Source organism: Acyrthosiphon pisum, chromosome A1, assembly GCF_005508785.2.
Source record: "Acyrthosiphon pisum isolate AL4f chromosome A1, pea_aphid_22Mar2018_4r6ur, whole genome shotgun sequence".
Lineage (NCBI taxonomy): Eukaryota > Metazoa > Arthropoda > Insecta > Hemiptera > Aphididae > Acyrthosiphon > Acyrthosiphon pisum.
Window position 1 is genome coordinate 139,947,889 of NC_042494.1, and position 15,733 is coordinate 139,963,621.

Genomic DNA, 15,733 nt, shown 5'->3' on the forward strand with positions numbered 1-15,733 from the left:
CTGGTTCTAATAATTCTTGTAACGGCTCTTCGGCGTTCGTAAATCGTAAATCGTACTACGGCCGTGAGACTTCCCCGTATGGGCAATATTATAAAATTATATAAATACTTCGCATCTCCCATGCATATTGACATAATAAATCGTCATTATTCCACATATAATATAATAGTAGTATAATATATCTGTCCATTATTGATAATTAATAATAAATGCTATGTATAACTATTTTAGAACCAATTTTTGCAAGTAATACAAATGAGATTTCTTATTAAGTTATCTATTTTATATTGAATGATAATATTGTAAAATAGTTATTACTAATTATTAGCTACAGATTTTGTGAATTATCTAGATAAATTTATCTAGATGGCTATAATTTTTATCTAGATGAAAATTAGATGTCAATTTTATTTTTTATCTAGATAAGATAAAGATATAAAGTTTTTATCTAGATAACATATCTAGATAAATTTATCTAGATAAATTTATCTAAAGCACAACACTGTCAAGGGCGAACGCAGAGGGACTGACTCTGTATGAATCTGGTCGGTGGTCGAAGGGTATCAACCGAGCACAGATTATAACGGTACTTGTATAGAAGGAGTAAAGGACATAAGCATAAAAGACCACAGATGTTTATCATAATATAAATATCTATGTGATCGTATTATATAATGTTATAATATAATAAATTATATTGAGGGACATGATGATGACACTCTTCTTAGTTCTTGTATTAACTAGTTGTGAAGAGTGGCTATCATTACAAATTGTTCAAATATTGTTTCCACACGTTTATTTGAATATTATTTAAGTGATTAAAAAATATTTTTTTATGCTCCAATCAATGTTTTATGGTTCTCAGAGATGTTCACCAAAAAGTGCAAATGTAATAATATAACATTAGAAACAAAAATGATGAAGTGAAAATCATAATATTAAGTTTGAAGTTTAAATATGGTTGAACCGTAAAAATTGATTTCAAGAAAAATTGTTAGTAATAAAATATAATGATTTTCCAAAATATCGTGAAGTTGACATCAACCCATATTATCATTTATGTTATAAAAGATTAATCATTTTAAAAAGAATATTTTAAATTATTCCAAATATTAACAACATAATGATCATGTCGGCTGACCTAACGGAAACGAAGACGACTGCAAAGAACGTTTATTGTTCAACGAAAATAAAAATTGGAAAAATTAATTAAACGTAAAACAAAAATTAAAATGAAATTCCCTTTTGTATTGTACGAGAGAGCGTGAACCGAAATGTCAAAAACGTTTTCAAGCTCTGGTAAAAATAAAATATAAACGTTTATTATACCATTCAAACACACTCAAATACGTCTACCACATGATTTCCTTTGTTCATCTATGACTTGCACGGGGTGGGTACATTTCCAGTAACATTATTTTATGTAAACGCAATCTCTGCAGATATGACATTATTTATAATATTATTATCTTTTTTAAATATATGACTTCTGGTTTGCACTCCCTTGTCTTTAATTTGACGTGACTTTTTTTTATAAGGTCGTCGTGAAAGCGCCGTCTGCAGAAATGTGCTTAGACGCTTTATACAATACTATCTTGCAATTCTACTGAAGTCGGATTTTCACCCTCGAGGGGTTGAAATGGCCAAAACTGTCAAAAATTATTTCGGGGTTAAGGGTAGCTCGAAAAATGTCCATTTTTGCACACAAATTCACACTAACCGCGCACTAATTTTTGGTAAAAAAAAAATCCAGAAAAGTCGATTAATTACACTTAGGGGGGGGGGGCAGCGAACATTTCACCAGCCCCCCCCCCAAAGTTTTTTAATTTGTCCAAAATTCTTTATCGCACAAATTCTGAAAATATTCACACAAATTCCAAACTAATTAATAGTGTAGAAAAAACAACGATTTTGTAACTTGGGGGGCTGGTGAAATTTACGTGTGGTATAGTCTCTATCAATGAAAGCATAATATTATTACAATGCGCTAGTGTCACATGTTCTCTCAAGAATAATAGAAACGTTTTCCGTACAAACACACGCGCAAATATCTACTACACGATTATTGAATTTGTCTGTCTATACGACTTAAACCGCTGGGAGGTTTATTTCCCTGGTGCCTCCACTTTTGATTTTCGGAACCAAACCCGGAGCAAACAAACAAGAACAAACGAAGAACAATGGAAAGCCACGGGTTCAGTTCCGAAATTCAGAAGTGGGAGTACCAGGGAAATGAACCTCCCGCTAGGTACCTACGTTTCGAGTAATATTATATTATTATGAAAACGCAACCGACGCAGAGAATATGACATTGTAATATAACTGTCTTTTTAAATATACGTCTTCTGCAGGTGACTTGTATAGCAGTCCGCACTAGCTCTTCTGAACTAATTTGAGGTAATTTTTTTTTTTCGTAAGGTCATCGTGGAAGTGCAGTGTGGTACGTTTTAAAGTATAATCCTGCACGACTGTCCTGCAAACCCTTGCTACATACTCGCGTGCGATATGGTCCCCATTAATGAGAACATATTATAATGCACGAGTATCATATGGTCTCCAGCAGCGAGACGCGTGCAGTACACGAACCCTTCGCACACACATACCTACGTGAGTGGACTTCAGTCGTTTCCACTAGAGGAACGAGGCGTTTCCGCATCGAGCCGGCTGCGAAGAAAGAGAGATAATTATGTCATTTCGAACTTTTCACGTTCTGTGACAATAGGCCTGTGTATATTATACCTGCACTCCGCGCCACTTGTATTGTTGTACGCGTGCTCGTTGCTTTTTTTCCCTACGCATTGTACCGATAATCGCACATGATACTTATGCACGCTGCAATTCAAATTTCCGACTCTAAATATTAATATATCGTAGTGTAGCGCCTGCCGCGCGAATAACATTTTTTTTATAAGTCTTCAGAATATTATAGAGTCACGCATGGTGTAAATAATACTTTCGGAAAGTTGCGGTGCGCTTCGAATAATGTGCTACAAAAATAATACTAAGAGTGCAAAAAAGGTTATTATTGTAGCAGCAGCGTGTTTATGTTTCGTGTAATTTTTTAATTAGTCCAAACTCCCAATCAGAAACGTGGATTTAAAATTTTAGAAGATATATGGAATAGACACTATATATTTATATGGGCGGACAAAATATTATGCACCCATGACCAATGTATAATATAATAAATATATAATATATAAATAGATTTACGAGAGGGTAGGAGAGGGTAGGAGACCTAAGACATAGAACTTACATCAAACATTGAAATACTCGGTCCTCTACAAAATATTGTTTCACTATAAACAAATTTAAATATATTTAAACTAAAAAAAATTTGATTATTTTTTTATTTTATTTCATTTTTCTACGTTTCAGTAATACTATTACGTACGACTTGTTTACTATGATTTATGAAAAATAGTTTATACTAAATAAATTAATGTCAACAATCATTTATTTATATAATATTCGTCGACTGATGATTCACAATTAGTGATGAATAACTTATGTATAGGTACTTAATTTTTTCTTCCAATAGCTAGATAGGTACATAATAGCGCTTATATATTTTATTATTGTCACCGGTTTAATTATTTATTTTTACCGTTTCAAATAGCGACTTGTACTGTATATATCTGAACATCGGCTTTCATACGATTATACGAATGATTAAATAGTTTTATAATTTATACCACTGAACACAGCGCTTCGAGCACATAAATAAAAGTCGACCAGTGTTCAAAACATTTATATAAATTTAAAATTTTAGTTTAAAATATCTAAAAAACATGGCTTGTGAAAAACAGTATTTTTTTATTTTTGACAAAATTATTCCACTGTTTATAACAAACATGATATTCAACTGCTTGTAATAGTATAAAGTAATATATATATATATATACAGCATAATATATAGCAGATATTTACATCATGGTTTAAAAATAATGACAATTGTATAATTATAAATAAAAATATAATATATTTTTAACATCATGGATTTGCTATCATAATCTGAAAAAAAAACAAAAAAAATGTCGTACGTGTCGAACAAAACCGTTATGTATATAATTGACAAAAAAACAACTATTTTAATAAAAAACAAATATAAAAATGGGCTTTTATCAAATAATAAATTTTAAATGACCTCCACAAAACTATAAATCCAGCCATGCATACCTATAAATATAAAATTATAATAGGTAGTTACTAATTGTAACTTAAAGATGTGATAAACCATAAAAATATGAACTTCAAAGTAGGTATTAAGTGTTGTTGGACTATGATATGCAATACTGTTTGTATAGGTGCCTATCACAACTTTTGTAAATTATGCAATATTTTAAATAAACGGGAAAGGATCTTTGAATTAGTATATAATATAAGGTAGGCTCCACCACCAGCCTTCCTGCTTTCAACTACCAAAAACTGAGGTTAAAAAATCAGTTTAAAAACACATTTATTGAGACTAATTATACATGTTAATATAATTTAAGTACACACGAAGTATATGACGATTTTAGGACGATTCCCCTCCTCGTGCCTTACTCTACAATGTATTGAAAGCCCCCCCCCCCCCAAATGACAAAGCATGTAAAAATATTAAACAACTAGCTGACCCCGTGCACTTCGTTGCTCGGCAAACAATAATTATTATTATAATAGCTTCAAAACCCATGGCAACCAAACAAAATTTTCCATCGGAAATTTCAAAAGCCCTGTTTGAGTACAACCCAGGGTTGGTCCTCTCCCTTTTTAAATTAGCCTATCTTCGACTCGGAGGTCTAGTCTATCTCAATATAAAAATAGCTTATCCCATGCACTCCATTAAAAATGCCAACTCTATATGAATAATATAATTTACATATTACCATGGCAACCATTTATATACAAAAAATTCCATCGAAAATCTCAAAATAATATATAAATAAATAGGTGCCATGATAATATGGACACACAGACATACAGACAGACAGACATACACTCATTTTTATATATTAAGATATAATATACAATTCAAATCAATAAATGTACAAATGTTGGTTAAATTAATATATAAACATAATTCAAATTCGAATAATACTAATACAAAAATTACTATTTAATATACATATTAAAAAACTTTCACATCACTTTTTAAACATACTATCATCATAAATCACCGAAATCCTTACGGAAAGGTCTGGGTCTATAATTCAAAATTTTAATAAAATATGATTCACTTGAGTTGCTCATCTGAGCTTCAACGAAAAGCTATATATTTGCAGGATGATTGGTGTTGTATATTTATTATTCAACCCTCCCAAAATGTTATTTGTTCTACCTATACCTAGGTACAAGTTTTAGTTGTAAAATAAAAAAGTCCCAAAAAAAAACACATATTAAGTAAGGGGGTGGAACGTCAGGTACCGCTAAGAACTCCAGGAGCGAAAAGCCAAGGTGGGGTAGGGGACGTCCAAAAACTGTAAAGTATAATATGTATACATTTAAGCCATAAGCATAATAGGTAAATTAAAAATTTTTTATTGTTTTTATCTATATTATATAATAGCTAATGAAGATTTCTTATTCGTGTTTAAGTGAATCGTTACGGTTTAAGCAAATATGTAATTAATTAGATTTTTTTGTAATAACTATAATTTATCATTTTTTAGTATTTTATAGAAATATATCAATTTAAGAATAATTTTGTACAAACAAACAAATCTACACGTCCGTAGTAATAAACTAAACAATACAATGGTCGAGATAAGTAATATTCAAATTAAAAAAAAAAGATTTGAAATTGTAGTTATTATTTAAGAGCACGTGCATCCAGTATAATACAGTTTTCACTGACTAGTGACTTTCACATGCGCGTGAATTGGTAGATTATAGTTAAAAGCAATAGCACTCAGCACTCTCTATAGTTAATTTATCATAATTCATAACATCTTGTAAAAATGCTTAAGAACATTTCCATATTATATGTCTATTTTTAATAATACAAGTTTTGGCAAATTATTATTTTTTAATTTTTTTTTTTACCTTTTTTTTATATATTTATAGAAATTATTAATAACTAATAAGTACTTTTCTCAAAAATCTAAGTATTAAATGAAAAAAATTCAGTATGTAATCACGGTTAATGCTTCATTTTACTTATAGCGCTTACCTAACCTAACCTGTCGAGGGAAAACAAAGACAATGGGTTTACTATTTGCGATAAGTATCTTAAAAACATATATGTGCTTAAAAATTGTGAATATTTTGTATTGTGATTTGTATATTGCATTTAAATCTATTCATTTATACCTAATGAACAATTATTATATAGTTTTTCACTAGCTATTATGTATTATGTGTAGTTTATATAATGACGCCGTTTATAATATTATGACATTGACGTAGGTATATATCGTTTAAATTTTAATCCGTATAATATACAGTAATTGTAATAAAATATTATTTAGCAAGCATTGATTTCATGTAAGAGAAAAATAAAACCTATCATTTTAATAATACATCAATAAACACGAATTTGGGTTAGATACAGCCCGTGTTTTCACGTTTTCCAATATTGGATAGGTACATACTGCAAAAACACGGCCTGTAGGTACGCCTTGAATTGAATAAATTTTGTTATAACTTATAAAATATTGAAATCGTGTAATGTTGTAACAAAATTATTATGTTAAGGAAATGCGCATGGTTTATGACAATAACTTTCCGACATTTTTTAGTTCGAGAATATTGTCGTCCATCGAAGACGTGGTATTATTATTATAATCAGTCTTCCGAACGGAAAAAATATAAGAGGTTTGTCGCATTCATGCAATAACGTAATTTGGTAAGAAATAACCCATAAGTCATTATTGGATATTATATTCATAAAACAATATACCTAATATACTATGCTAAGCCGTTTGAAAATAATATTCGTCGTCGAACATAAAGAATTTCTATGAATAATATGTGTGTCGTAACAACTGAAGCTATATTATATTATATTGCAATGCAGATATTATGTACTTATCTATATATTATTGTATATTATTATTCAGTTTCAATGCAATATTTTACGAATGATATAAAAAACGATAAGATTCTAATTTTTATAATAAATATAAAAAAACAAATAATATTTTCACCCCGTATTTGACTGCAGCGTAAAGGTCAAGTACCCACGAAAATAAAAATTTTCTGGAGTGACCATAAAATGTTGATAATATAGTTTTGTTAAAATCATTAATTAACGATCGTTACATTTTTTTTTGTTCTAATTTTCTACAAAACCATTTGAGGTACCTAGTAACTTTTACCGTTGTATTCGCATGTTATATAGGTAGGTACTATACATACGATTTTGAGTTGATATAACTACTAAGTATATGGACAGTATATAATGTGTTTAATATTATGTTTATATATACAGTTATTTATCTGCTCATATTATAGTAATTCAGAATTATAATATTATAGTGTATATGATCAATGAGAAAAAAAATAAAACAATGATGCAGCAGTGACTTATCGGACATCGACATTATACACAATATAATATCAGAAACAGCAAACAACATAAACTAGTAAACTACTATTGAATTCTTAAGAAAGACTTATTTGCACATTTAAATAATATATATAAATAAACCCAAGTATGTATATGTGTTTAAAAATAAAATATCAATAATATATTAAATAAATGTATTAATAAATAAATAATATAACAAATGGTGTTACATATTAGCTGATATTTATTATAGGTAATCAATAAAAATATGATTTCAACATTAATATTGTCTGTATAGCATTAATCATTAGTATAGGTATAGTATTATGATCTTAATGTAAAGATATTATGTGTTATAGGTACTATCTTTATATTATATTAATATTAAACGTAGAAAAACGAGCATAATAAATTTATAAATTTAATTATTGTTCTAGACGCTTTTGGATTAACGATGATTTATAACTGAGTTCGGAGATATTTATGTAAAAATTGGTCTTGGGAAATGTGCGAACACGCACGTTATCGCTAAACACCGATTTATGCAAATGGTAGGACTATTTTTTCGTGTTGCCGTAGGGATAGATTTGGCCGGGACAGTAAAAAATGGCCAAAAAATATTATTAATTTCACGCGTTTCAGACATCCCAGCCATTAAATAAGTAAGCCTCAGAGTAAAATATTTTGATCACGAGCCAAAATGGTAAATTACCGAATAAAGGGGAATTAAAATACAACATTTTATATTCAAGTGCGTTTTGTAACAACGGACCTTAATAATTTGGCTACCTTACAGATCCTCGGGCTGCTGTGGTCTTGATTACTATTATTACTATTTTTTTTTTTTTAAATCGTACCTATAATATATAATAATAATAATTAATATACATATTTTACTCTACAAGTACGACGAAAATGATTTTTCGCATGCGTAACGCTCGATTCGATACGACTGTCGACCATCGTAATATTACCATGTAAACTTCGGGGTGGTCGGTACTCTGTTCGACGGCGTGTATACACAATACAATATTGTATCGCTAATGGCTTAATTATTGTAATATTACTTGTCGGGGGGAGTGGTGATGTTTTCGTTTTCTTAGGTCAATGGGCGGGCATGACGGAACCGATCCCCACCATCATAATAATATATAATAATATAAATAATATTATGTACCCGATCCCCCTCCCCCTCGACCGTAGTTCGAATCGATGTTAAAATCAATATCATCAATTGTTTTATTATTTATACGAGCAAAATGCTCTGTCTATACATATAATTTAGCTATCCTACCCATAATAGTAGGTACGTATAGGCACGTAGAGTTGCGCAACCGTATGCTTAACTATAATATAGGTACGCGTGCCGTGGAAAATAACGTGTCTGAGTTTGCACCGGCAGACCGCAGTCCTAAATTGGTAAATTCCCCACCTGTTGTATGTGGCATGTTATCTGATTAGAATTAATAGATAATTAATACCTCCCGATAGATAATGTATAATTAATATATTACAGAAAACCGTTTCATCCTGTACATCGCATATTAATAAACGATATAATATTATTATTATTATACTCGAGAAGACGACTCGACCTTTTCTCTTGAAATCATTATAATAATGCAATATTATAAGGTAACCTGCAAACAACCGGTAATACCGAGTATCTATGTGTACCGAGTAAACATAATAGTGCACGCAATATATCTATGATATAATATGTATGCCGTCGTCGAATTATGCATTGTATTTTTCGAAATTCAAACACAACTGATCGGGACGGTCGGTACCTCGAAGGTAAAATATACATACCTATATAATATGGTATAATAATCGGTGAGCCGACGAACGAGAACTGCAAAATATTATAATATTATAGGCATGGTTTTTTGAATAATAAATGCGCTCAAATGAATATGATATTATGATAATAACGCTGCAGCTGGTATGGATAGGTATGAGTGTATACGTGTATGACGAAATTGTATGATAATTTTATCTCTAACATATTCGTCAGCTTCGATACAGGTAATATTATGAATTACCTACCCATCGAATATACGCACTGCAACGTCAACAGGCACAGTCTGTGCGGCGTGCGCGTATAGACAACTTTTGATTGAAAATATGTAATTAATAACTTTGAGCACATTACCTTCACCGCGCAACTGGACGTGTTGAGAATACATAATTTTTTTCTATTCAACCATATTATATTATATTGTAAAGTGTATACCCTATACTGCACGGAATATAAGTAGGCGTTGTGTTGTACACACAACATACAGTATTATAGACAGTATACTATTATATTTTGTATATGGCACGCAGTCGTCGAGTAGACGAGTTTATACAAATTTTTATAGTTACATAATTAAAAAAAAAAAAAAACAAAAAAAGAATCGTTTAATTTCCTCATAATAATTTATATATATATATATATACTATATATGGTAGGTATATCGACTACCTATAGTTCCCTATGCCTAATATAAACGACTGCAGAATGAGATAATGTTAGAACAGCAGTACATTATATCCGTATTAAATGCGCCAGTAGCCACGTATGAAATATAAATTATTATCTCGATACACAGTCACCCAGCGATAACTTAAGATTTTTTAAATTTCTCTAGATATTTCCTCATACACCCGATGAGTTTTTTTTTTTTGCCACGCTATCTTGAAGTTCGAGGAGAAAAACCTTCATAAATAATAACGTATAATATTTTAAGTGTATAAAATCGGTTCTAAGGCACAATCTATAGATTACATATATATACGTATCGTGTTTGTTTTTACGTGCAGGATATAGTAAACGCATCAATAATTTATATCGTGCCAATAAATTCTTCATGATATTATGATTTCTATATATCACATAATAGACGGAAGAATACGAAGCAATGGTAGTGTCTATTGGCTTCTAAATTTTTTTAACAGCATCAAATCTAGTACTTACTTAAATTTATACTGTCGAATCGAATCACATTTCATTGTCTTGCTTTAAATCTCCAATCATATATTTTATACTGAGACTGTCGAGTCAGTCATATGAACGTCTTAATCTAACAATTTTTTCTTAGGATCATAATAACAATATTTCATTCGTTCGAATTTCCAATAATCACATTATTATTATTATTATATTAAAGGCGAACGAAAGCTATATAAATGAGGCTGCAGGGCGTTCGATATGGTATATATTTTTATGAGACTGACGTGCAGAAAACCGACACTCGAATTATTTTATTCGGTACCGTCCGCGGCGCGTTCCTAAAATATATTACACTAAATCATACGTCGGTCTATCATCATTACGCAATAACATTGACGAGGGTTACGCGATAAATCTCCAAGCGCCATCACTGCCACCGCCTAAATACCTAATCGAACCGGCTCGAATTAATCGTATTATTATTATTATATTATTTTATCGTACGTCACGGGAAAGAGATGTGCCCGCATGCGTAATAAAATCGTAGGCTTGAGGGGCTTAGCCCCCCCCCCCCCAAAAAAAGAGTCCATCGAGGCCCCTTTTTTTTCAGTTTTGAGCTCTCCCTAAAATTTTAAAGGATTTCCGACTATGGTAATATTACCTATAAACAGGCGCGACGATGATTTGCATCGAAATATAAAATAATAATATACACATTATTATTATAATATCGTCCGCGGTGATGTATCGCCGTTTGCCGCGGCTGTCGTTATACGCCAGAGACCCATTTTTATTTATTTTTTATCCCCCCTCCCCCTCACGACGTCTATAATATTATAATATGTGCGGGACGGGAAAATATATAAATTAACGTCGGTCCGACACGCCACTGTCATATAATTTTTGCTGGTCATTATTAATCGACTTGGACCGGCACAAGTGGCGCGGACAAGACAATACGCACCGCGCTATGTCATTATGTTAACGACGCGCGTGCGCATTGCTGCTGCTGTGGGCCGTAGAATAATTTTTCACCGCGTCTTCGCCCTCCGGCCACGACGCGACACATACAGGTGGCAAGTGCGCGGCGGAGGTAAGAATAGGAGGCGTACTATTATTGTTTTTATTTATTTCATACGGATTATCATGATATTTACAATATTATTATTATAGTGACATTAATAGCAGCAATAATAGCACTGCCTAGTATAATGTTGTATTTTGGGGCTAGGATTTGTATGAGAGTTGATGTATTTTTACATTATTGAAAAAAAAAACTTTATTTTTTGTTTATTCAAAATAAATTGTTTGAGTTTCTATATTTAAAATAACTTAATTTTAATTTAATATGCAACTAAATTTACTTATATGCCAATATGCCACGTACTAGTACCTATATAATAATATTATGTTTCACTGTTTATATATTACGTGTTGTAAATCTTAAAAGTATGTATTTGAAATATATTTTCAATATTTTCTGAATGGATGTTTTATGTGGACATTATATTATTATGTATAAATATATTAACTATTAAGGGGCCTGCGCACAACTTGATTTTTTGCTCAAAAACGTGCCTTACAGGAAAAATTATCACGCCTCGTAGATTGGTCCGATTTCTGTAATTTTTTTTTGTTAAATAGAGGAAGACTTATTGCAGGACGCATTGTACTTGGATTTTCAAAATTATTTTTCGAAATCTTATATTACAAGTTTGAATTTAGTCCATTTTTACAACTTTTTATTTTTTGTATTATTATTTGTTTTTAGCAACGTAATCAAAAATCGAAGTCCAATGCGCCCTGTAAAAAATATTCTTCTATCTAACAAAAAAAAAAAAATACGGAAATCGGACCAATCTACGAGGTATGAGAGTTTTTCCTGTAAAGAGTGTTTTGATCGATATAATACACCCTATCAACTCCCCCCTAAATAGGAATTGGGTAGTAGATTAGTGGAAAAGTCTTATAATTGAGGTGGCAACTAAAATATAAAATTTTATCGAATTACGGAAAATTTGAAAAGTCGCGACCAGGCCTCTTAAGTAAAATCATTTCTAAAATAGTAATTTATACAATACAATTTGAAAAAAATAAAATTAAGGATGGTAATAGATATAATTATTTAATACTAGTTAACTAGTTAATAAATATTTAAATGCATGTTTTAAACATTGTGTTCCCTGATCTGTATGCAATATAAAATTGTAAAATATGCATTTCATTTACCAAAATATGCAAAAACAATTTTTTTTCTACATAATAATATAACATTTAATATTTTTGTATACAAATCAGAAATTATACTAATTAATAATTATTATTTATATAGTTTATATATATAATTTATATATTTATATATTATTTATTGAAAGTAGTTGCGTTGTTATGCTGAATATTGCTATAATAATAGTATGTTCTTTAAAATGTTGACCGGCGATTGGAATGAAATTTATATTGACTAAAACTTGTCATACTATAATGTAAAGCTAAAATAATGTAAAGGTAATCCTGTCAGTCATCTGACCAAGATAAAATTAAATGGACAATATTCGACAAATAACCCAATAATTATGAACGTTCATTAAACAAATATCATTTAAAATTCGTGCCATTTTATGCAAATCAAATTATGCAATTGTATGCATTTTGTTCAAAATATGCAAAAAAAAATTTTGGTCTATTTAATCGATAATAATATAAATCGTGGAGATATCTGACCCCCACCAATCAATTTGGACTCAAGGAAAAGACATGCAAATAAATAGAAATCTTAGCCCTGATTATAACAGCACACGCGGGTTAAATATAATATTTTATATTGCCGTATGTATTTTACACGTACAGGAACGGGGCCATTCAAAATGTATGCGTCGTGACGATTTTTTAATCACCTGTATAATAATACTGAACTATATTATTGTCATAAATTCCCGGTCCACTGATCAAAAAGAAGAACGTTTTATTTCGATTCCAAAATGGGCCGGTTTAATTATATTATGTTTCTTTATAACATTTTTTTTTTAACAACCTCCATGATGCAGCTGCTTATCTTGTCAAATGATTTGAATATGCTAACGTACCTATATCCGAGTGTCCGCGAAAACAGAGTACAATTAAATCACCCATATTACACATAGTACCGCCGATATATATACATATTTTTTAATTCTGTTTGCGGGACATGAAACTAGACTATTGGATCATCAATAACCCGCAGACAGACATCTAAAATATGTATAGGGTATTGAGTAATGTAGGTATAACTGAGTTATATGTACCCAGCTGATAACCGCTAATGCCCAGTTCTCGTATGGACACACGGTATGGTAGGTACCTATACTGTTAATTAATAATTTGGACGTGATTCCTTGATGTACGTGCAACGTGCACATCTGCATATGTGATATAATTTGTCGATTCGTATACATTTATCACAGTAGGTATGTAATACAATTTTGCGCATCAATAACCTAACTTTACGCCTAGATAAATCGTTTACAACAAAAGTCGGTACCTATGCGATTATAATAATTTAAATATTATCATTGAGATGGATGTTTTTAATTTGTATATTTATTTATTCCCCGGAAACGTTCATAATATTATGGTTTCGTGACTTTGAGTAATGCATGTTTTAAAATATATGTAATCATTGCGCGAATATTGCGATACCTATAGTTGTAGGTGCCGCGCCCTATGCCCATAATATAATATCCACGTAACACTATACATATTATTATGCACGTATTTAAAAAATATACAAAATAGGATTGAAATAATGAAACGCTGTAAACTTTTCCAGGAAAACGTCCAAAGAAAATAAAACGTTTCCGCGATGTGAAGTATGAATAATTGGAAAAAAAATCGTTAAGATAAAAATATATATAGTAATATAAGGTACCTAGGTACGTTTCCGAAAGCGAAATTGTTCAGGAAACGCGTTGATTCCGTCGCAGCATTATAATATTATTACGCAGGTTTGGGCACCTTGTGCGAGCGCACGACCGACCGACTGTATATAAAATTCTACCGTAGGAAAAAAAACTCGACGCGACTGGTCGTAAATTATCGAAACTGAAATGGACACGAGCGTGGAGGAAAAGGATCGCGTTGATTTATGGTCGTTTCGGATACACCGGTGAATATATCAATGGGACTACTTATTCGAGATCGCGATGGCGACGTGTGACCCTTCTGCTCGGTCCGACGAAACGACCAAAAAACAAAAATAAAATAATAATACATAAAGGTATACCTATATATACCGGGTGGTACATTTAACGTAAGACGAACTCGTTATTTTGAGAACTCGCAACGATAATGTTCTTTTTTTTTACATAATATTATGTTGTTGATTTATAATATTTATGTCGTTTAACTTAAATTTTTCATTATTTTTTACGGTTGTCGTGTTTTTAATGACAACGTGCATTTCTTAACTCCTTATTGCAAAGCAGAATATTTTTTGGAGTACCTACCTACTTCGATGCATAAATATTGGATTTTGTACGAGTAGTATTTTATGAGTTAAATCTTAAGCTTTAGATGAACGGCTACGGCGTATGGTACGCCCCAAAATATCGGTCTCACTCCGCTCATCTAAACTTTAAATACTTTTAACTGATAAACTACTCGAGGAAGTTGTAGATGTCCGAGGATTGATTTTTGTAATTCGAAATACTCCGAATAATATTCTGCTTCGGAACGTGAAATTCTAAATGTATGTTGTCGTTCTAAACAATACAAAACTTGAATAATAATAATGGTAAAAAATACTATTATGATTTCTTCAAAAATAATTTTGTTTAGTAACGACTTAATGTTGCGTGAAATAAACGTTCTCATAAAATATGTTTATGGTTTTTGACAATAATTATGATGATGAGCGTCCACGTTAAACGGATCACACCGTATAATATAATAATTTACAATAAAACAAAACGACGCCTCGTCGAGAAAATCACGCACAACTGTATTATTTTTTACGATATATATTTATATACACATATTGCACATTACACACACACACACACACGCACACAAAATCGCAATAGCAACCTCCGCGGGGTCACGACGATATTAATATTCCGTCCGGGATTGCGTTTTCCGAATAAATTTTACACGCGTGTCGTGCACGCACCCGACCGAGCCAGGATAACTCATTACAACTAGTTACATATATAGAGAGACTGCGATCGGGACTGAGCTTGTATATATATATATAGACCTACCTATAATATTTAATAATAATAATATATCATCCGGCGCGCGTGCGCGTAACCATTCGCATTGATAACAGT